Below are 25368 nucleotides of genomic sequence, written 5' to 3'. Positions count from 1 at the left end.
GCCACTAGGCGGCGCTAGTGAGCATGAAATTTTTGTATCGCAGATCTCAGGATCCTGACCACTTAGAAAGATGGCGTCTTCGGCAAAGTTGCTCGGAAACTTATGGACTATCATTGTTAGGGCTAGTTGATTCAAAAATTTGCCACCAGGCAGCGCTAGTGAGCATAAAACATTTGTTTCGCAAATATCTCAGGAGCCTGCTCACTTAGAAAGATGGCGTCTTCGGCAGAGTTGTTCAGTAGTTCAAATGATATCTTTGTTTAATTCTTAAAGTTCGAGATTTTGTAAAATAATGATAGTTCCTGAGCTTCTGAACAATTTTGCTGAAGGTGCCTGTCTAAAAAGTCAAGATCCTGAAGCATCCGCAAAACAAACATGTTATGCTGCCGCCTGGTGGCAAAATATCCTATTTCTTGCCTCAAATAATGATAGTCCTTGAGCTACTGAACTATTTTGCCGAAGACACTTTCTTTCTAAGTGGTCAGGCTCCTGAGATATCTGCAATCAAAAGTTTCATGCACACTAGCGCCGCCTAGTGGCAAAATTTTGAATCAACTAGCTCGAACAATGATAGTCCTTAACTTTGCCGAAGACGCCATCCTTCTAAATGATCAGGATCCTGAAATATTTGCAAATCAAAAGTAAAACTTCCATGCCCACTAGTGCCACCTAGCGGTCAAATTCCGAATTAAATGTGGTACCATCAGATAGCGCTTCACCTCCAGAACAACTTTACTAAAGATCCCAAGTTTCTATATTATCTGGATTTTGAGAAATACCGATTTCAAACTGTGGTTTACTCGAACCGTATATAGTGCGTTCATTATTATGCGACTTTCATGTACATTTGTTGATTTTACCGGATTATAAGGGGTCATACTGTAAATAAAAACCGTCGAGTATAGTTCTTAAGAAGATTCTTGAGGAATACATTTTGATTTGGTGTCGATAGATATCTTTGTTGCAAAATGATAGCATATAAATCCTAACTGTTGTACAAAGTACAACAGCGCGACAGCCCGAAGGTTAAAAGAGGCAATCATAAAAATTAAAGAATATTACTATAAGGAATTCATAGTAAAATCTTGAAGCAAATCCTTTAGGAATTTCTTGGAAGGATTTCTTTGAAAAATTTCATGAAGAAATCATTGGACAACTTCATTCAAAAAAAAAAAAAAACAAGAAATATCCTTGATGGATTTTCCATGGAAATGTTCCTGAACGAATACTTGGTAGAATTATATGCGGTATTCAGGAAGAATCCTTTAGGAGATTCGTGGAACTTCATCAGTTTTCGGAGGAGTTCCTTAATATTTTTTGTAATAGAAAAATTCATCCAAAAATCTCTGGATAATAAGTAGATGAAAAACCCGAATTTAGTACTATACCATTTAATTCCACTAGAGTTTGTATCCTTTGACAGATATGCGTATTTCGACGTCAAATGTAAGGCCGTCTTCATTGTCGTGTACTAGACTCGACTTATAATATTTTCTTGGAAAAATCACTGGAAAATCCCATTGAGAACTTACAAGAAATTCCTGATGAATCTAATGGATATTTTTTCAGGACTTTAAAACGAATACCTGCACGAATACTTCCTAGAGCAAAAGGATCACTGAAAAAATTCGTGAAAAATGGCTGGAATAGTTTATAAAAGAATTTCTCGACAAATTTCTACAGGAAGGTATTGTATTAAGAATAGATTGAAGAATTGATAGTAAAATCCACTTCAAGAGTATTTTTTTGATTAGATTCTTAATCAAAAGCACCGCAAACTTCATAGATATATTTTTTAAAGAACTGTTGGAGAATTCAAATTCTTTGATTACTGAATTCTTCATTTTCTAGGCATATTGAATTCCTTAAGAACATTTCCTAGACACTAGACAATTATTGAAGAACATGTCCTAGACATATATTTCAAGTGGAACTCCTGGAGGAACTTTTAAATCATTTCTTGGTGGAACTCCAGATGAAATTTTTGATGGAATTGAAATTCAGATGGATGTCAATATTGATCAAATTTATATTATTTTTCCAACTGGACGTAAGTAACTTTCACACGATTAGTAGCAAAATAATTAAAAAGAATTTAAAGTTTAGCAACTCATCCCTGAACGCCCCTGAAAATTCAACAAGCTGTTTTGAAGATGAATGATTTTTTTTATTGTTTTGAAAAACACAATAATTATTAATCATAATTAATATCCATTCTGTTATACTACCTGAACTATTATTATTAAATAGTTAAGCTCTCGTTACCTATCGCTTTCCATTTATCGAACTAATAATTAACACATTTTTCATCGAAGTGAATATTAACACAGTTAACAGTTAACCAATTCAGCTTAAAACAAAGACTAACAGTGTCAGAAATCTGCTTTGAAAACCGTTTATTAATACATGCGAAAGAGCCAAAAAAGTAGATGTGTATGCACTCAGTTTCTTGTAGCTTTTTTCAGGCGTGTTCCAATTTCCATTGTAGTAGGCTATTGTATTTGAGTCATAGCTTACTTTGATATAGTGGTGGTCATCACGAGATGAAGTGTTTGTCAGTTACTATCATACACGCGTGGAGTCAACACGTGCCACCTAAACGTGGAAACCAGCAAAATTGAATTTAAAAAGAAAGTTAGTTTTCAGTTTAAAAGCGTGAACATGAAGATCGATAAGGTGAAGTGTTGTAGACCTTTTCCATCGAGACGATGCTCATCGAAGCTTCGTAGCCTTACAGCAAAAATGGTAGATAAGCTAAAAACACTGGACGGAGCAATGAACTTAAACACGTCGCTGTTAATTTGTGAAACATGCCGATTGCATTCTCTAAAAGTACGTGCTCCAGAAACCATGGAACAATCCGTTGCTGAAGACTTTCAGCGAGATGAGCATTTATCAGCAGCCTCCATTCTACATCAACAACCATCTTCACCGCGGCAGCCTCTGGAAGAAGTTCCATAAGCTGCATCATTCATCTCAACGTCTTCCCAGGACACCATCGATAATACCTATTCGAGAACACATAATATTGAATTATTCAATAGAGGTGTAGCCGGAATCAGTGTTTCACCAATATCTACGAAGAAGATGCGGAAGACGCAGTATCCCCAGAAAAGTATTTGGAAATCACTCAAGGCGTGCGGAATCACATTTTCAGTTTCGGAGCAGAAGACGATCTTGAGCTGGTGAATTCCAAAGCAGCTGACTTCGATGAAATTATGTTATAATGCTTGTGGTTACTTGGGTATCAGAATGATTACGTTTCTGTTAGAAAGGTTGGGCAACGAATTCATGTTCAAAAACGACTATTAGTTTGTACATTAAAGGAAGCTTATATAAGGTTTAAGGAAGTAAGTAAGAAAACGATAGGATTTAGTTCATTTGCCCAAGTACGACCCAAACATTGTAGACTGCTAGGCAGCTCAGGATCTCAAAATATTTGTGTTTGTACCATCCATGAAAATGTGAACCTGATGCTGCATGCTCTCAAAAAACACTGTTTCGAAAATGATTACAAGCATTATTGTGAACAACTTTTATGTAGCAAGGTCGATATATTGTTATCTACGTGAGTGCAAAACTTGTCCGACCCTTCCTGAGTTTAAAAGTCTTTTTTCTGCGGAAATTGAGAAACGTGGACTATCAGAGGTCTGTTTCGAGCAGTGGATTTCAACCGATCGATGTAATCTGGAGACAATTGTTAAACCAGTGGATGAATTCACATCGTACTTTTGTGAACGGTTGGAAAAATTGGTAGTTCATGACTACATCAAAACACAGCAGTCTACCTTTCTAAGACAAGCCAAAACCACTTCAAAGGATGGAGAAGTTGTAATAATATGTGATTTGTCTGAGAACTATTTGTTTGTACTTCAAAATGCCGTTCAAAGTAGTTATTGGACAAACAATCAAGCGACAATTCATCCGTTTGTTGTTTATTTCAAAGAAGCAGGAACACTGAAAAATTTGAGTTTTATTGTTATATCGAATGTACTAACACATAATACGGTTCGTCAAAAAAAATAATCAATCCAATTGCTGGATAATGTGCTGGAGTACTTTCTTGAAGAATTTCTTAAAAACTTTGATCGCCTACCTCGAAGAAAATTTGTACAGGAACAATCGGAATTAATGCTGTAATATTTGATGTGAAACCCTAAATAGAAAAGATGGAGTTCTTTGAAAAAAATCGAAGGAACCGAATGAGAAATCCCTGGTTGCTGAATTCCTGGTAGGACTCTTGATAGATTTGCTGAAAGCAATTCCTGAGACAAGCCGTCCATAAATTCGCGAATCGATATGAAAATGACTGGAAGAAGCAATAGAAAAATCAGTGCAGGATCTCCTAAAGGATTACTTGCAACAACCTAATCGAATTTCAAAACTCTAGAAAAAAAAACACCTTTGGGATTTTCTTGTAAGAACTATACACCCACCTAGCCATCAAGTTTACTTTTCGCGACACACCAAGGATTAATGTGAGTAAAAAGGTTTCTGTAAAACATAACTGTAGTTTTGGACATTTCTAAGGTTTCGATGTTTTACAATCATTTTGCGTACTTTCTCAGGAAGAAATTACAATTAATAAGAAATGTATGTATGTGTATAGACAGTATTAGATTAACATTTGTTGATATTTCATCTGAAGAAATTCCTGGACGAATTCCTAGAAAGTATTGTGGGAAATTTGTTTTTAGCGTAATCCTTGGGAAAAAAATCTTGAAGCTTTCCTAGAGAAATTCCTGGAGTATTACTAAAAAGTCTCTGTCCGAGCAGAAAGCCCTGCATTAAGAGGTAAGGTACCTCAACTAATACCTCATGCACATTCAGCAAACACTACACTGATAATTGTATCAGGTATTTCAATACCTCAATAATACAAAAAAGAGGAGGAAAATGGTTACTAAAAGAAACTATTTTAGTTAAAAATAGTAACTTTAAACAGGTTCATTTTTAGCGTAGCCGGAGTGAAAGTTTTTTTCTATTGGGTAGCAACTTGTTGCACAGTCGAGGATGGAAGACTAACTATTGAGCTCGTTTCATGCTTCTGAGTTCTCTGGATAAATTACTAGAGTTCTGGGACCAACTTAAAAGAGGCAATCATAAAAATTAAAGAATATTACTATATGCAATTCATAGTAAAATCTTGAAGCAAATCCTTTAGAAATTTCTTGGAAGAATTTCTTTGAAAAATTTTATAAAGAAATCATTGGACAACTTCATTCAAAAAACAAGAAATATCCTTAAATAATTTTCCATGGAAAAGTTCCTGAACGAATACTTGGTAGAATTATATGCGGTTTCAGGAAGAATTCTCTAGGAGATTCCGGGAACTTCATAAGTTTTCGGAGGAGTTGCTTAATTTTTTTTGTAATAGAAAAATTCATCCAAAAATCTCTGGATAATAATTTCTTGGAAAAATCACTGGAAAATCCCATCGAGAACTTAGAAGATCTAGCTATCTGGGGGTCCAGATAGCCGTAGCGGTAAACGCGCAGCTATTCAGCATGACCAAGCTGAGGGTCGTGGGTTCGAATCCCACCGGTCGAGGATCCTTTCGGGTTGGAAATTTTCTTGACTTCCCAGGGCATAGAGTACCTTCGTAACTGCCACACGATATACACATGCAAAAAATGGTCATTGGCATAGTAAGCTCTCAGTGAATAACTGTGGAAGTGCTCATAAAAACACTAAGCTGAGAAGCAGGCTCTGTCCCAGTGAGGACGTAACGCCAGAAAGAAGAAGAACTTAGAAGAAATTCCTGATGAAATCAATGGATATTTTTTCAGGACTATAGAACGAATACCTGCACGAATACTTCCTAGAGCAAAAGGATCACTGAAAGAATTCGTGAAAAATGGCTGGAATAGTTTATGAAAGAATTTCTCGACAAATTTCTACAGGAAGGTATTGTATTAAGAATAGATTGAAGAATTGATAGTAAAATCCACTTCAAGAGTATTTTTTTTATTAGATTCTTAATCAAAAGCACCGCAAACTTCATAGATATATTTTTTAAAGAACTATTGGAGAATTCAAATTCTTTGATTACTGAATTCTTCATTTTCTAGGCATATTGAATTCTTTAAGAACATTTCCTAGACACTAGACAATTATTGAAGACATATGTTCCTAGTGGAACTCCTGGAGGAACTTTTAAATCATTTCTTGGTGGAATTCCAGATGAAATTTTTGATTGAATTGAAATTCAGATGGATGTCAATATTGATCAAATTTATATTATTTTTCCAACTGGACGTAAGTAACTTTCACACTGTTAGTAGCAACATAATTGAAAAGAATTTAAACTTTAGCAACTCATCCCTGAACGCCCCTGAAAATTCAACAAGCTGTTTTGAAGATGAATGATTTTTTTTTATTGTTTTGTAAAACACAATAATTATTAATCTTAATTAATATCCATTCTGGGACCCAGATAGCCGTAGCGGTAAACGCGCAGCTATTCAGCATGACCAAGCTGAGGGTCGTGGGTTCGAATCCCACCGGTCGAGGATCTTTTCGGGTTGGAAATTTTCTCGACTTCCCAGGGCATAGAGTATCTTCGTACCTGCCACACGATATACACATGCAAAAATGGTCATCGGCATAGTAAGCTCTCAGTTAATAACTGTGGAAGTGCTCATAAGAACACTAAGCTGAGAAGCAGGCTCTGTCCCAGTGGGGACGTAAACGCCAGAAAGAAGAAGAATCCATTCTGTTCTACTACCTGAACTATTATTATTAAATAGTTAAGCTCTCGTTACCTATCGCTTTCCATTTATCGAACTAATAATGAACACATTTTTCATCGAAGTGAATATTAACACAGTTAACAGTTAACCAATTCAGCTTAAAACAAAGAATAACAGTGTCAGAAATCTGCTTTGAAAACCGTTTATTAATACATGCGAAAGAGCCAAAAAAGTAGATGTGTGCCCGACCAGACGGAGGAAACAAGATTATAACAGAATGTGTTCACCTGATATGATTTTTTTATATCACCAGTTGTTATAAAACATGTACCGTTAGTAGTTAAAATAACAAAAATTCTAACAAAATTTGCACCACATTAAACTAAAATATAGCAAACCGTATTACAATTATATCAAAATTATTACAGAATTTGTTGCAAGGATGTTACAAAATAACAAAATTATTGCAAACTATGTTGCTGATTATGACATCGGATATTATTTGCAACAAACTTATAAATGTGATGTCAAAAATATAACAAATGTTGTTATAAATGTGTTACTGAAAATATAACAAGTTGAGAACACAGCCATCTTGATAACAAAATTTTATCAACTTCTGTTATTTTTAACTGCTGCTGATAGGAATGTGTTATAATCTTGTTACGTGGTTCTGGTCGGGTGCACTCAGTTTCTTGTAGCTTTTTTCAGGCGTGTTCCAATTTCCATTGTAGTAGGCTATTGTATTTGAGTCATAGCTTACTTTGATATAGTGGTGGTCATCACGAGATGAAGTGTTTGTCAGTTACTATCATACACGCGTGGAGTCAACACGTGCCACCTAAACGTGGAAACCAGCAAAATTGAATTTAAAAAGAAAGTTAGTTTTCAGTTAAAAAGCGTGAACATGAAGATCAATAAGGTGAAGTGTTGTAGACCTTTTCCATCGAGACAATGCTCATCGAAGCTTCGTAGCCTTACAGCAAAAATGGTAGATAAGCTAAAAACACTGGACGGAGCAATCAACTTAAACACGTCGCTGTTAATTTGTGAAACATGCCGATTGCATTCTCTAAAAGTACGTGCTCCAGAAACCATGGAACAATCCGTTGCTGAAGACTTTCAGCGAGATGAGCATTTATCAGCAGCCTTCATTCTACATCAACAACCATCTTCACCGCGGCAGCCTCTGGAAGAAGTTCCATCAGCTGCATCATTCATCTCAACGTCTTCCCAGGACACCATCGATAATACCTATTCGAGAACACATAATATTGAATTATTCAATAGAGGTGTAGCCGGAATCAGTGTTTCACCAATATCTACGAAGAAGATGCGGAAGACGCAGTATCCCCAGAAAAGTATTTGGAAATCACTCAAGGCGTGCGGAATCACATTTTCAGTTTCGGAGCAGAAGACGATCTTGAGCTGGTGAATTCCAAAGCAGCTGACTTCGATGAAATTATGTTATAATGCTTGTGGTTACTTGGGTATCAGAATGATTACGTTTCTGTTAGAAAGGTTGGGCAACGAATTCATGTTCAAAAACGACTATTAGTTTGTACATTAAAGGAAGCTTATATAAGGTTTAAGGAAGTAAGTAAGAAAACGATAGGATTTAGTTCATTTGCCCAAGTACGACCCAAACATTGTAGACTGCTAGGCAGCTCAGGATCTCAAAATATTTGTGTTTGTACCATCCATGAAAATGTGAACCTGATGCTGCATGCTCTCAAAAAACACTGTTTCGAAAATGATTACAAGCATTATTGTGAACAACTTTTATGTAGCAAGGTCGATATATTGTTATCTACGTGAGTGCAAAACTTGTCCGACCCTTCCTGAGTTTAAAAGTCTTTTTTCTGCGGAAATTGAGAAACGTGGACTATCAGAGGTCTTTTCGAGTGGATGAATTCACATCGTACTTTTGTGAACGGTTGGAAAAATTGGTAGTTCATGACTACATCAAAACACAGCAGTCTACCTTTCTAAGACAAGCCAAAACCACTTCAAAGGATGGAGAAGTTGTAATAATATGTGATTTTTCTGAGAACTATTTGTTTGTACTTCAAGATGCCGTTCAAAGTAGTTATTGGACAAACAATCAAGCGACAATTCATCCGTTTGTTGTTTATTTCAAAGAAGCAGGAACACTGAAAAATTTGAGTTTTATTGTTATATCGAATGTACTAACACATAATACGGTTGCGGTGCAAGTTTTTATTTCTAAATTAATGAATTTTTAACATCTAGAATTCAGCTTAAAAAGGCAATTTTTATGTCAGATGGTGCTGCATCCCAGTACAAAAACAGGAAAAATTTTGCAAGCCTTTGTAAATACAAAACTGAGTACAATATTGATGCTGAATGGCATTTCTTTGCGACATCGCATGGAAAAGGACCTTGTGATGCAATAGGTGGCACATTGAAGTGAATGGCAAGAAATGCCAGCATAGCTGTAGAGCATGAGCATCCAATCAGAAATGCAGAAGAGCTATAAGAGTGGGCAAATCAAAAGAGAAATGACTATTTGACGAAGTTGTCTTTCTGTTACGTGTCGCAAGATGAATACGACCAAGGTGTAGCAGAATGGAGCACTATCCATCAGCAGGCAAAAATGATAAATGGCACTCAGAAATACCACTCTTTTGTTCCGATTTCGGAGACCGAAATTGCCGAAAAGCTATTTTCCAACGATGATGAAATAAGTATACATAAGATTTTAAAACATGTTGAATAGTTGTTATTAGAAATAGAAGAGAAATAAAATAAATTGTATTACGATATAACAACCGGTTTTATAACAGAAATAATTAATATTGTTGAATGCTATGCAAATCCATGGGCAAATTGTGGGAACTATCATTTGTACTCATAAAAACTTATTTTTCATGATGATGAATCGCGATTGATTTACAAAAAGCACCTATTTCATCACTTTTAAAGATATATTTTACATTTGATTTGAAATATCACGAAAATAACACCTTATAGAGAGTTCATCATTAATATATTTATGATTCTAAATAATTTTAAGATTCCTACTTTATGATAAAGACGACGTTATTCCGTAAAAAAACCAAGATTTTGAAAATTGAGCAAAAGTTGCTATTAGAAAAACTTTTTTATACAATATTTCTCCATCATGAAACCACCTCCTAAATATCATGTTTTCCATTAAGTTTTTATGGTGAAAATTTAAAAAATATTAAAAATGGGATTTTTTTGTAATTCGAATTTTAAGGATTATTTTATTATTTTTTTTATAAAACAAAATAAAAATTTTAGTGTGTATTTTATTTTATTTTTTTTTTTTTTTTTTGCATCGTCCAAATAGTTACCTACTTAGAACGTTTTTTCTCTAAAATGGACAGTATCGGAGCTAGATTTTTTCAAAAAAATTATTTGCAAAATCCAATAGGCCCTTTCAAAAATTACTCTTGAGTCAAAATGATCTCTTTATCTATGGAAAACACTTATTTTATTATTCCGAAAACATGTGTGAAGTTTAATCCAAATCGAAGATAGTCGAGTTCGGCGATTGACCGATTTGACATGGAATTTATCAATACTAATAAGCGGATTCTTCACCACCGCATAGGACTTAAACCTGGTTTAATCGTATGGGTACACGTGGTTTACGGCTTAAGCGAAGGTGAAGAAATCGGCCCTTAAAGATATTCCTGGAAAAATTTATGAATTTCAAGAGACTCCATGGAGAAATTATTGGAGGAATATCTAGGTAGCTTATCCACGATTCCAGTTGAATTTTGTGAAGTAATTTCTGAAGGAACGTCAACTTCTTGGAGAACTCATATGAAAATAAATAAATGAAACAATGATAAAGAAGAACGATGCTTTTCATACAAATTTATAGTAATGAGAAAATATTGGTTTTAACATTATCAGAACTCAAAGCATTTTGGGGCCAATATTATACAATATTTTCACATCTGACTTACCTGAACTACATCAGAGTTGTCAAAAATCTTTGTTTGCGCCAAAGGACGAAGCCTGCGTGTCATTTATAATAGATTGCAAAAAGTTTGGATATTTTTTCTTCAAACTTGCAAAAATGTAAGATTTTTCCTAATGCTTCCAAAAATCAAACAACATTCCCACAAAAACCATAAGCTCTTTATTTAAAACCTTCAAGTAGACATGTTGTTACGATGAGAGGGATTCCAATAAATTGATCAGATGAGACTTTTAGAGACCTGGATTAGAGTAAAGCCTGTCTCTAAAACATAAACTTGCTACCATCCCTGCAGCATCGAAAATCCCATTCATACACATTCCATCACACCACTCTGTAACTGCTTGTATGAACGAACGGTCGTCTGTATAATGCCCACACCCCGTATCGTAGTGGTAGTGTTGGCACTGAATGGCCTGGCGAGCAGCCATCAGGCCCATAGCGGTGTATAGACACAACGACCTTCAGATATGTTGGATTTGTACGCAACGACCTTGCATGTGCGTCACACCGTTCGTCGTCATCCCACCAACACCCATGCGCGGCTTCGGTGCAAGCACACAGCACACCAAACAAGCCCAGCGTGGTAGATACTCTACCTACCTATAGCTAACTACAACAACACGGACGGAACGGACTGTTTTACTGCTCGCTGGTTGTTGATGATGAGCTTGCGGGTCGACGAGGAGCGTCACGCCAACGACAAAGCCGGGTCTGCCCCCGTGTAGTCGTTTTGTTGTTGGTGGGTAGGCTCAGCGAGGCGATATGAGCGCGATAGGCGATGATTTGCATTGGAAATTAGTATGGGATGTGGAGAGTTCAGGATGGACGGTCGACTACTACCTACCAGTTGGCCGGATAGGCGGGCTAACTAGCGCGCAATTCGATTCGCGTGAAAAATGGGAAGTCCGAGCTGCCAGATGCGCTGGGGAGTTGTTTGTTTTGTTGTAGGGCAAAATCCAATTTTTTTGTTTTAATATTTTCTTTGAATAACGGTGCCTAACAAAATTATATCATAATAAGATAAGCATATCATATGATAATATTTTATTATGTTTTTGTTATGTGCCACTAGCCGGGTTTCTAAAAGTAACACGATCAGCGAAAAAGTCGCTTTTTTATTTCATTGAATCAGTGATAGAAAATGGCGAATATATCTGCTGAACCGGAAAAAAATACTGCAAAATGCTCGCGAGCATCAGAGTGCTAACCTAGTTTCATCTGTCATGCTCGCGAGTAAACGAAGCCAAAATGATTCGTGCACGTATTCGGAGCTGTCAGAGTCAATTGTGCTTTTGGGAAGAAAGCTATTTCTCCTCCGAGATTTCCAGTTTTAAGAGTTTTGGCTACAAACTGGTAGTTTACTGTCGATTTAATGGATATACAATGGATTTGTCTGTCAAAACCATAATAAATCACACCTTGCTCGATTACTCGTGAGTGAATAATGTTCGCGAACTTCTTGCTATTTCTTTCGGTATGCTCTTCGATATGCGAATTCACTCACATCGAGTCTGTCTCGTTAGTTTTACGTAGTCACTTCATGATGCGAATGTTTCCATGTCATGCGATACATCAATCTTCGAGTATTTTCACTGATAATATAGTATGATGCATATTAAGTAGACCTATCAACATTTTCATAAAAGTTCTCGGATTATTTATTTCATACCTTAGCGGAATTTGGGGCAAGTGTGCCACCTTAAGCAAATTGTTCTCTAACTTTGTCTAAAGCTCATAGAATCCACCAATTTATCCTCATGATGTTAGTTTTACATCTTTTCATAACCACTGTGCCATTTAAAAAGAAAATAATTTCAAAAAGTATTAGTTTTGGAGCTTCTCAAATATCATCCAAAATAACCTATTTTTCGACACTATGGGGCAAGTGTGCCACCCATATGGGGCAAGACGGCCACCATATGAAAATCGTATATAATTCCACTTGTAATGAAATTTTCTTTATTTCCTATTAATAATACTTACAAAGCGGACGCTTATCGATAATTAAAACAAGAATTAAGTTTACCGTGATAAGGGGATGCTTTATAACAGGATTCAAAACATGCGTAACTCCCTATTACTCAATCCGAATAACTAAAATGGTTAATTTTGTCTCCATTCCATACAATATATGTATTACCCTTATATTACGGCAAATATGTATAATATTAGTCTAGATCAGCACTAAATAACGGTAAAATATTGATGTAGATATGTAAAACTGTACTTAATAAGCCGAAAACGTATTGAATATTGAATATTCTGAGAAAAAATCACTTTAGGGGGCAAACATGTCAGTTATTCCCCTACTATACTTCAGAAATTACTACTGGTGCCTCATTTTGGTTTATTATTATGATTCTGTTGAAGATGTTTACATTTTTATAAATTTCACTCCAACAATTTTTGTTTACCAAATAGGTGGCACACTTGCCCCAATAGGTATACATTTCAACCAAACTGGATTTCGTTGGTAAAACTAAATACTTTTTTGATTAAAATTCCACAATAACTTACACATTTGAATAGTTTCACGATGTACAGTACGTTAGAAAAATCTGTTAATAATTGACCTTTCACCATGCTATTTAGAAACAACAAAATCTTATAAAATTCCACTCAAATTTGGTTGTCTTAGCACAAGTCGCTGTAAATACGTGAAAAATAGAGCAATTTTCATCATATTTTGATCATTGTATTGTGAACTATAAGGGAACATATTGTTAAGCTCAAAAAGAAAATATATATTGTAGTTTTTATAAATAGCAGGGGTGGCACACTTGCCCCTATGGCACACTTGCCCCAAAGTCCGCTATTTATGAATGCTAGAGAAATATTTGGTCAAAATTTCAGCCAGTTTCATAGAAATTAAAAGGCATATGAAATCATTTTTGTGTTTTTGGACTATTTCCAAGAAACCACAACTAAGCATAAACATAACAAATATTAATTCTTTTCAATGTATTCGAACTCTCTGAGAAGAATCTCAATGGAGAATCAAAAAAGTAGATTTGAGTACTTTGTACCTTTTAATTCCATCCTAATTGCTTATCTTTGACAGATACTCGTGTTTCGGCTACCTCTTGTAGCCTTCTTCAGTGTCAGTTACCCGTATCCACTAACAACACATTTTTTTTTGCGAAATGAAAGCTCAATATTCCTGCATTAGGTTTGCTTATGAAAGTACACTACTGTGTACGGATTCGCTTAAAAAAGTATTGCAACACTGAAATATTGAATCATCCTCCAAAAAGTTAAGCGTCACCTCAAAACAGGTTATTTTACATCGCTAAATTTCGAAAACAAGATTATTTGCAAACTGCCAAATCTAAGTTTTGTTTCACTGGCATTTATCCATCAAATTAATTTTTAAAAATGTTTTTTGTGAACATGCTAAACAGGCTTTGTAGGACCTGAAACTGGCATGTAGCTAACAAAATCGTATTCTACTACTTCTCCCAAATGTTTTGCTCTTTTGCATTTTATTTTAGAAATTGAAGCAAAATTGTTAGGAATCACGAAAGTCAGGTATGCATGAAAAATGTATATTAATTTAAAACACGTATGTTAGCGCGCAAATATGATTTAGCTTACATCTATTTTATTTGTCTACAATATCTCAAGTAGTTCCTCAAGATAGTTTTTATTTCATAACTTCTGATATACTTTTCTGTCTTCCCTCCGTCAAAAATGTCTAGAAAAAGTTCTATGAAATACGAGCGTTTTCATCAGAGAGTTTGACAAGGATTTCTGAAATCAATTCTTCCATGAGCCATAAGGTTTTCAAGGATTCATACAGGAATCTTTCCAGGTGTCTAGGAATTCTTCACTAAGGACGCCTCCAAGCAATTCTCTTATCAGGCGTTCACCAAAAGATAACATAAATTATTTTTCCATGTATATTTTATTTCTTGAATTCATCCAAAAGCCATTACATGAAGTATTCCGGGAATTTGACTAGAATATTTGAAGAAATTTTCACAAAGGTCTCACAAACAATTTAGAATACTGGAGGCGTCCTTATTTTCTATTATTTCGCCTTGATTTTATTTTTCATTTGAGACAGAAATTTCTTTAGGAATCAATACCTCGATTTATTTTTGTCATATATTTTTCTCAGGATCCACGCCACGCCACATTTAATGTAGATCCAGTAATAGAAATTCCTCAAAAATTTTCTTATCGAGTTCCATATAAAAATTTCTTTATAAATTACTGAATTCTGGAGTGTTTCGTGGTAGAATTTGGTGAATCACCCGGAGTTATGCCTAAAGAAATATCTCAAGATATTTGGAAAATATTTGGCGTTTTGGAAAATATTCTTGGTAAAATCATAAATTTTGATACAAATTCGATTTCTTGTTTTTAGTCTACAACTCCCCCATCCCTTAAGAAATTTGGGTCATTTTAAGCATTTTGAGGGAGCAGTTGCAAAATATTTATAAAAATCTGATGGTTGGTGAAAATTTTCTTAACAAATTAGATGAGTTTTATTGTATTTTTTTTAGTTTAATTATTTATTATTTACTAGTGGACCCGGCAAACTTCGTCTTGCCATCAAGTAGGCTGTTGAAAAACGTTATGGATCGTCCCGTACAAAATGACAGTTCCATATACGCACGTTTTTTCAACTTTACCGGTGAATATCCTGGGATTTTTATACACACAAACACGTCGGAACACTTGACGATCAAAACGGAAAAATAATCATTCAAGTCGGTTGACCCGTTCGGAAGCTATTTCGTGACTTACAAACACCACTCCATTTTTATTTATAAAGAAGATAGATAATCCTCCCCTCCCCCTCGACCGTCCGGAGGTCGATAGGACAAAAAGTCCAGAAAATATTTGTAACGATCTTAATTCCTCAAATAACAGGCAATTCCAGAAGAAATTTGTGAGAAAAAAATCCGAAATAATCTATTCAGAAATAATTGATTTTTATTTCCGTTACATTATGTCGAGGTTGCATTGAATCGAAGCAAAAAAAAAGTCCTTTCGACATGTGTTTTTTTTTAAACTTTTCATTTGTTTTATAATTACGTCTCTATTGGAATAATCTTTAAAAAAAATGTATTCCAGAAAAATCTTTGGATGATCTCTTGAACACTCGGAGATACTCTAAAAGAAATTCACAGATGAGATCTTTCATAAATTTATAAAAAAGATAAGGTTGAGCAGTTCAATTATGGAATTTCAAGAGTTAGGAATTCCCGGTACAATTCTTAAAACAATCCCTTTTTTATTTCTTGGAAGAGTTATAAAATAAATTTCCCACGAATTCTTCAAAATAATGTATGAGGAAAAAAATAGAAAAGCTTCATTGAAAACCAAAACTATCCTTGAGTGATTTTCCAAGGAAAAGTTTCTGAACGAATACCTGTTGGGATTATCGGAGGTATTCTAGAAGAATTCTCTGGGGGATCTGGGGAACTTGATCAGTTTTTGGAGGAATCTCTGCATAAATTTTGATAATAAAAAAAAAATCCGTAGAAAAATCTCTACATGGATACTTTAAGAAATATTTAAAGAACTCACTGAAAAATATCATAACGAACTTTCTTAAGAAATTCCTGGATTTCTTGCCACATAAAATCCTGAAGAAGTTGAAGTATATGAATATCTAGACGAAACTTCAGGAAAAATTGAAAGTATCGTAGGATGAATTCACTTTTTTTTCTGGAGAAATTACTTGGTGAAACTCTTGATCAAAGGCATAGTAGAATTTACAGATATATTTAAAAAACACTTTTGGAGCATTTAAAATCCTTCAAAATTCCTAGAATCCATACTTCTTTGTCACAGCTCTTTGACACTTTTGGAGAAATTCCTGCAGGAATATTAGATCCATATTTTGGGGAACGCAATGATAATTTTACGATAAAATTCTTCTAGGAATCTGTTAATCCAATACTGTGCATCCCTTGGAGGAATCTCTGAAATTGCTTTGAAAAAAAAAATCTGGTGCTATCCCTGGAACAATTTCTAAAAACAAATCTCGCGTTGAGTATCGCAGGCGTATCTGCAGTGATCGATTTCTCTTCATCGACTTTCTGTTTGGATTAGTATACGAAATTAAATCGATTTTTGAAACAATTCACGATACAGGATGACAGTAGGAAACATTCATCCGGCCAAGTTATTGGTTGAAGAGAAAATCGATGAAGAGAAATTGATCACTGCGGTTACGCCCTTATGATAATGAACGCGAGAAATCTCAAAAATATTCAGGACGGTTAACTAGCGGATTTTCTGGGAGATCTTTGTTGGAATTATTTGAGAAATATGTTTTAAAGCTCAGGAACCCTCCATTGGAGAAATTATTGAAAGAATCTATGGAGGCAGCCTCGGAATGATTCTAGTTAAAATCCATGGAGAAACTCCAGGATAAACATTTAATTCTTTGAGAAATCATTTGAAGATTATCTGTAGAAATTCCTTATATATTTCCTTAAGCATTTTTGCAAAAAAATATTATCAAATGAACGTTAAATGGATCAACGATGTCAGCTTGGTCCGGCGACTCACAAGTGAAATCTGAATTTGATCTGGTGTTCTTGAATGAAAGGCTAAATCAATAATTATTAAAGTTTTTATACAAAACTGAAGTGAGTAGCAGGCTTGGTTCCAGTGGGAGCTTAAATGCCACAAAGATAAAAAAAAAACAAAGAAAATGTACGGCAATCACAAAATGCTGGTTTTAACATTGGGCTTATAGCTCACTTGATATAGATTCATGACTTCTTCGATTTGGTAACTGATTATTGAATCTTTAAGAATGTTTAATTCAGTTCATGCATCATGTTTCTAATGAAAAATAGAAAAATAAATGGAAGCCAAAAAAAATTACGTTATATCGAGGTATGACTGTAACTAATGTTAGAAAATTCATTGAGACCTCCTAACTGAAATTCCTGGAGTACTCATCAAGTAATTTCGTGTGCTATTGAAACAAATGCATTCGATTATAACTTTTGCTAGACGAGTCGCTCTTGTTGAACATCTTATATGTAGAAAACCCTTCATTACTAGATACTTCAACAAAACGCAAAAGTAGGGTCTATGCTGACTAGATAAGAATTAATTTTCTTAACATAAAAATTTCAATATAAAAGGTTATTTTATCAAACGAAATTTTCTCAGGCACCTTTTGAAATGCCTCATAGAAAACTACAAAAATATATAAATATTTATGTTAGAGAAAATATTATGATTAACGTTATCAAAATCGTGCCCATACTTTCTGGGACATGAGAGATGTCAAGAGTAGAATTTCACATTTTCACCAATTGTCAGTGGTCCCATCTAATGGGTAAAATTCGCTAGTTGGGATGCAGTTGTAGTCCAACCAGTGAATTTTAGCTGTACTGAGCCTAACTTTTATCCTATTTTGACAATTTGGGGAAATCGTAGTGTAATGAGTCAATATGCAACTCAAATAAGTAAATGAAAAACCGAATATAATACTACACTATTTAATTCCACTAGAGTGTGTATCCTTTTGACAAATACGCGCATTTCGACCTCAACTGTAAGGCCGTCTTCAGTGTCGTGTACTAGACTCGACTAGTACACCCAAATAAGTTACTTCTTGAATTATTATTGCTTAACGCAGGGGTTTTCAGCCTTTTTGGCTCGCGGAGCACTTTTTGAAATAAAATTGTTGCGCAGGGCACCTGTTCTTCATCATCACTACGTTTAAAATCAAGATTTTTTACACACTTAAATAAACCCGTTAATTTCTATGAAATTCGTAAAGTAAGATAAATCTTACAAGTTGGTCAATCTATTATTGCTTTACTTTTATTCTTAAATTTATGTTCTAATTTAAAAAGGTTTGTTTTATTTGATTGAGCAAACTTTTTTATTTGAAGGTTAAACAGAACTTGGTTTTTCGTCATATATGTAAGACTAGTTGACCCGACAAACCTTGTTTTGTCACGCAGTAGGCTGCTCGATAATGTGAAACAAAATTATTCTAACCAAATGTCAGTTTTCTACCCCTTTTTTCTAAATTTTCTCTGGAAGTTCTTCAACTTTTTGTATACACAATCACGTCGGAACTCTTGAAGAACCTAACTCTGAAACAATCAGGGAAATCCGTTGACTTGGTCACAAGTTATTTCGTGACATACAAACATTATTCCATTTTTATTTTTATAGATAGTGGTTTGAAAACGACAGAATTGTTATTATTGTGAAATTTTTCGACTTTTGTTGTTAGTTCGAACAACTGAGCGAGTTTCTGTAGCACACTCGGAAGTATTCATAAATTAAATGAAACTCGTGAAACATTATTAATTTTGTATCACGGTGTAAAAATTCAAATTATTATCTAAGTTGCATGTACCTCAAACTTTTTCATTGACGAGGATAAGTATCTCAACAAAATTTTCACACCCTGAAAGTTTCAAAACATTCTATCGAGGAAAAAGGATTTCTTTTTAAAGCAATGTTTTATATTAACTCAATTTTGCAGCTAAAACTGCCCCAAACTAAATGTATGGGTAAATTTTCACCGACAGAATATTTCAAACCTTCCTATAACAAAATCAAATAACTTAAACCCTTGAAAATTAAAAGTGAATTTTAAAGCAAACAGTTGAGATTTTTCAATGTAATGGTACAAATTTTCAAAATTATCGCGGAGCACCTGCCAAGGCTCCGCGGAGCACGATATGATAACCGCTGGCTTAACGAATAATTACGTAAGTTATGAATCCTCATAACGCGGTCCAGGTAGGCAGGAAAGTTTCTTGGTGGATAAGCAAGATGAAAAGCAGACTACCTATTACGATGAGAAGTTTCAAGAACAGTGCTATAAACATTTGTATACCTGTGGTAGCTCCATTATTCAAATATTGATTGATTATTATTCAGATAATAAAAAAAAACCCACAACATCATACTCGACCAGCAACACTGTCCCCACAATTCCGCTGTACATGTTGCTTGTTTTGAACCAACACCACTTCCTCGTTTGTGTGTTCACATCGGCAGCGGCAGCACAACAAATCAAAGTGAAAGAAAGAACTCCTCGCACACAAACAGGGACGAACGGTGACCGACAGACTTTGAGGAAATGTCGAATTTCACAAACAACCCCAAATCTATCCACTAACTGGTTGTGGGACGTGTGGTGCAGTGGGAGGGGGGACCACCGTCCCCAGTTCTTCTTCCTTTCACCTTTCCCCACACGGATTGCAGCTTTTTTGCAACTTGATTTGATACAGTTTTCAATCAAGAAATGAAATTGAGAATAAAAAACTTTGAATGCACTTTCGAAACGCCACAATCGACAGAAAACCGAACCACACTTTGAAGGGGTTTATTCTAAAAAGGCTCACCACAAAGAGTTAACTACCTTTCACGAGAACATGTGGTTTTCCGCTACGAACGACTTTGTGTCACCCGATACGAATGCAAACTTTACACTGGCTCTCCCCCCAAGAGAACGGACACGGCATGGTATCGCATCGTAGTCAGTAGTCAGCGAGGCGAAGCTCCACCACGCATGTGTGTCACCTCACCGCCCTGCGCCAGCGTCACCCACCCCACATCCGACCACCCTTTCGCTTCGCTTATGATGTTGATGTTTGTCCACCGCCGAATCGAACCCAAAACAACACTCAACTGCCAATCACCATGGGCGTAGCCAGAGGGGGGCAGAAGGAGTCCATCATTTTTTTTTTTTATTGAAGCATAGCTACCATGCCCACACAGTTACGGATCACCCACAGTGACGGATCACTTTGGCGTTCAACATCGAATAACTCGCTCAAAACATAAACGTTGACGTAAAACATATTTTTCCCATGTTATACTATTTGTCTTCTACCATTTGTAATGTTAAGCACAACATTCGACCGCTAAATAACGGTGTATTTGACAAATGTTTAGTTGGTACCACACAGCTATCATTATATGGTCGTTTTCTGTAAGAAGTGCCGTCAGCATTCATAAGCTCCCACAGGTGGTAAAATTCAAATGTTATAACATATTTTATGCTCATTCGCTTCGATTTAGTATGAATTCATTTTTGGAAAAGGTTTTTCTTGATTGTTGATTCTAAATATCGAATATTAGCACTTCTAACTAGTGATCCATAATATGGACCAGGAAATGATCGTTTACCACGGTTATGGATCACTTCCAAAGAATGTAGATTTCTGCTATTTTGTGCATTGGATTCGACATTTTTAGACAATAGCACTAAGGATAAAACTAATAAAACATCTAGGTTTGTAAATTTCATTTTTTAGCAGACAAAAATGGGTGGTAAACTTGGTGTATAGCGAAAACAGTTCATGTCTCAGTTACTACAATGCAGTATCACAAAAAAAGGCCATTTTACCCTTGTTTCCAGCTCTAACACTGCTATTTTTTGCAGTAATATATGACACATTGTTAACTTTCGCTATACCATGCAATACAGATGCGTTGAGTTGAAAATCTCTTGATTTTGCGCACTGATCCGTAATATGTCACATTTTGATCCATAATATGAAAATTGATCCATAATATGGTTTTCAGGAACCGATACAATTTTTATTTTTTATGCAATCCTATGTAAATATTACACTCAAAACAGTTTACTTACCGAAGTTCCAATTTGAAACGATACGATTCGTGCTTTTATATTACAATTTTACGTTTTCCATGTCGTTTTATTGAATTTCATAGGTTGGACTCCACACTATTTGATCCATAACTGTGGGGTCATGGTATTTTAAGCAACATATTGCGCATTTCTTTCACCACTGGACCATCGCAGAAGTTTTTACAAGTATGGGAATGCTAATAAAAGTGCGCGATTGCATCTAATCGAGTCGTTGTCTTCAGCGGGGTTATTCCTCGCAGTCAAAAGAATAACCCCGCTGAAGACACCGACATGATTCGATGCAATACCGCACTGTTATCCGCATTTTCGCACTTTAGAAACCGCACTTTGCATTCCAGTAGTGAAAGAAATACACAATATACAATCAAACCTCCATGAGCAGGCTTGACAGAAACTCCTCTGCGATGCAAAGATGAGGTGATTTTGCCATTTTTCGATTTGAGTGAAAGAAAAAAATACGAGGATTTTTTTGGGTACCTACTCTCTCTCTCTTGTTGCGATGCTCACCTTTACTCACGCTCCAAAAGAACTCTTGAGTGTAACGCCCGACAGTCCTCGGGGGGTTGTAAGAGTATTCTTTTTGGATGGAATTTTACTCTGTTGTGTTTTGTTCTGCATCTTCCTCGCTCATTTTTCGTTTCCTCTCCGCTTAGCATTTTTTCGCTCCCTCGCAAAGAGGCAAAGGTAGCACGCTGCTCTAGAGCATGTCATCTCGGACACTGACGACAATTCACCCAAAATATTATATCATCCAAATGATTATTGTGGATCCCAAGCGAATAAAATCGGAATTGAGTGCAAAATGACCTTTTTAAAAGGCAATTTTGCTTCCCTTGTTCCAAGCGAACCATATAGGTGATTTTGAAAATCCAAAATAAATGACTACGTTGTTAATGGCAAAACTCGACCAAAATTTTAAGGGGAAAACGCTATTTGAAAATTTTACAATTGTTTATCACGACTGTGCTACTTTTCCCCGAATGCCAGCTCTACGAATGACCCGTTTCCCCGAAAGCCATTTCCCAGAATGACCCGGTGATGCAGTTCAAACAGGTGCAAGAATAGTCTTTAGGGACAGGATTCTGAACTAGAAAGTATAATAAGCATTCAAAAGAAGGAAATATTATAGATTATAAAGTCATTCTAGACTAAATACATATCGCCAAAAATACCGAGGATGGTGAGAGTCGAAAGATCCGCCAATCAACTAGAGAAAAAAGTTATGAAAATTATGAGAGCTGAAAACATTTCGGGAGACTGGGCTATTTGATGAAACGGGGTTTTCGTGGAACTGACGTTTGGGAAAACGCCATTCGGGGCACCGAAATTAGGAGAAAAGTAGCGCAACCGTTTAAGGTAAGCTGCTCTTTCATATGTTATACTATGTCATACTAACATGACCCAAGCTATTGCTTTTTTTTTGTTTTCATAGTTAGCTTTCCTACTTTTAAAATTAGATTGCATTTTCAAAGGAAAACGTGCATTAGTGTAATATTCTTTGTTTTTGTTCACTAAATAAATTGATATAATTTTTATTTTCCTCTTTTTTTCATTTTCTCTCTATATCAAAAGGTTGTTCTTACGGGGACGGACCAGGTGTAGTGGTTAGAACACAAGCCTCTCACGCCAAGGATCGAATACCATCCCCGAGATAGTCACTAAAAATTTCAGTGACGACTTCCTTCGGAAGGGAAGTAAAGCCGTTGGTCCCGAGATGAACTAGCCCAGGGCTAAAAATCTCGTTAAAGATAGAAAAAAAGGTTGTTCTTCCCAGATTTATTGTCTTCGAAATTATGTAGAATAATGAAGCACAATTACACTAAAAACTTTCCCTTGTCTTTGATAATTGTCTCTTGCAGCTAACCTTAATATCTACAGAAGATCGTAGTTTGTGTGCACTAGGGTGCCACATATTGGTCAGATTGCAAAAACTGCTGTGAAAATTTTAGCAGAACCCATAAACTCTAAGGAGAGGCTAAACGAGCTTTAAGTTTATAAGAATAAAAACGTCTAAATATATAAAAATCGTCCGAACGGTTCTCATTACATTTCCGACTGTAAGTGGCGCTGAATTTGATGAATTTCTTGAATTATTGATTTTAAGATTCTCTAATCAATGAATTGAAAATGCAACATGCAAACAAGAAGTCATGTCGTTGAAAAAAAAAAAAACTCGTAAATGCTTTACCTATGTATACTTGAATTTGGTTTCCCCCGAATTTTCTAGTTGAATGTGTTCACTATTTACTATTTATTATTTACCTAGATTTTAAAAGCGCAAAAATCTCTTATGTTTTTTTTTTCTGGAGAATGTTCCATTCTGCATTCTGGGGAATGGCGTTCTATGAAATGTCATTTATATTACTGTATTTGTAAATATAATGAAAAATTTATTATACTGTGCTTCATAATCAAAATTGGGGTTACAAACATTTTGATGGTAAATGGTTGTAATTGAGACGAATAATGAAAACCAAACTTTCATTTGCAGAGTTTTAAGGTGAAGATGCATCGAAGCCAAACCTCGAGTTTTCCAGAGCACAAATCTAGAGAACCAAAGCTGAAAATTTAACTCACAGGTCACTCGCTGGAGGTGACCAATCGATCAAATTTTCAGTGCAAACGTTTATCAGGTTCTCTAGATTTGTGCTCTTGAAAATTCGAGGTTTGACTTCGATGCATCTTCACCTTAATGTGCATTTAAGTCGCCAGAAGTCACACTACTAGATTAACAAAAAACTGTGGTAATTTTAGATGATATGACAAAGTTAAGAATGATATGCTAAAGCTAATAAGCAGTTTTCCACAATCTTGTATGTCCCTTATATCCCCCTGCTTCTGATCCCTCAATTGTTATACATAATATGTCCTTGTGTCGAATGTTCCACACCATTTTGAACATTTGTTGATATTTGAAGCAATTTTCCAGACAGTTTGAAAAATTCTACGTGGACATTTTGGACAGGAGAAGGTTTACGAAATGTCTAGATTGTGCACTGGGAGGAACTAGGAAGCCTACAATATGAATCTTAATGTCCAGGTGATTCATTCAAAAATCTTTTCTTCAATTTTTTCCGTGTTTTTCTTCATAAAGTGTTTTGAATATCTTCTGAAAGTCCTCAGCTATTTCTCCACATATTTTCAAAGAAATTCCCTTGAGATTTGTTAGTACATTAAAAAAAAAAGCATTTTAATAGTAAATTATACAATAACTCCTCCAATAATTAATTGAGGAATTCCTGGATAAATTGTCTGCCAAATGAAAAGAAATTACTTCATCAATATTTGCAGATTTCGGCTGAAAGTCCTCAGCTATTCCTTCAGAAATTATCACAGAAATTCTTGTTTTAAGTAAATCTCAAAAGTAAAAACTTCCAATATATATATAGTCGAAGCTCGTTATAACGACAACTTTTATTGCGAAATCTCAAATCTCTCTATAACCACAGTTCCGATGGTCCCTTCAAATTTCCATACTAGTTTCAACTTTTATAGCGACATTTCTCTGTTTCGACCGTTCTCTATTGCGACATTAGTGTTATATTCAATAGTCACTCAATATAACGACATTCGTTTAGCTATTTTAGTACACATTATGGTCGTTTTATTCCTCCATGCTCCATAACGACATCCAACTTCTTTATAACGACGATTTTATAGCGACATCTCCGTATACCGACGGTCCCTTGCGATGTCGCTATAACGAGCTTCGACTGTACAGCCATTCCATGAAAAACCGATCTAGTGGGTCACCGAATTCCGTGAAAATTTGCTATTTTGTTCAATATCCGAAATAAGGATACACGTATTTTTGGATTTTTTGATTAGGGTGACCAGAAAAATCGCGATTTTGCAAAATTTTTATTTTTAAAAAAATTATAACTTTTGAACCGTTTGACCGATTTTCAATCTTTTTGGACGAAATGAAGGCAAAGGATTTTGAATTTTCAGGAAAAAATATAAAATTTCACAAAAAATGTGTTTTTTACAAAAAAAAAAACTCAATAGTTTCCGTTTTTTGTGTTTTCAAGGCCTCGGGACCAAAGGGGCTATTGGTGTTCTCATTTTTTCTTGAA

General features: G+C 35.3%; 1 protein-coding gene across 6 annotated transcripts in view; it reads right to left on the bottom strand.

The window, feature by feature from the left end:
- Positions 1 to 25368, bottom strand: part of LOC5569793 (nuclear hormone receptor FTZ-F1 beta) — a 153941-nt gene that overhangs the window by 14007 nt on the left and 114566 nt on the right. For 4 of the 6 annotated variants that reach the window (XM_021848009.1, XM_001652964.2, XM_021848014.1 and 1 more), the window contains exon 1: positions 20036 to 20132. The exons of 1 other annotated variant lie outside the window; for it this stretch is intronic. The gene's annotated coding sequence lies outside the window, so the exon portion shown is untranslated. Of the gene's footprint in view, positions 1 to 20018; positions 20133 to 25368 lie in introns of those variants that run through there. One more of the 6 variants, XM_021848012.1, reaches the window with a different exon arrangement.

Source organism: Aedes aegypti, chromosome 2 (assembly GCF_002204515.2).
Source record: "Aedes aegypti strain LVP_AGWG chromosome 2, AaegL5.0 Primary Assembly, whole genome shotgun sequence".
Classification (NCBI taxonomy): Eukaryota; Metazoa; Arthropoda; class Insecta; order Diptera; family Culicidae; genus Aedes; species Aedes aegypti.
Note: the sequence above shows the minus strand (reverse complement) of the source record. Positions and strands in the feature narration are given on the sequence as shown.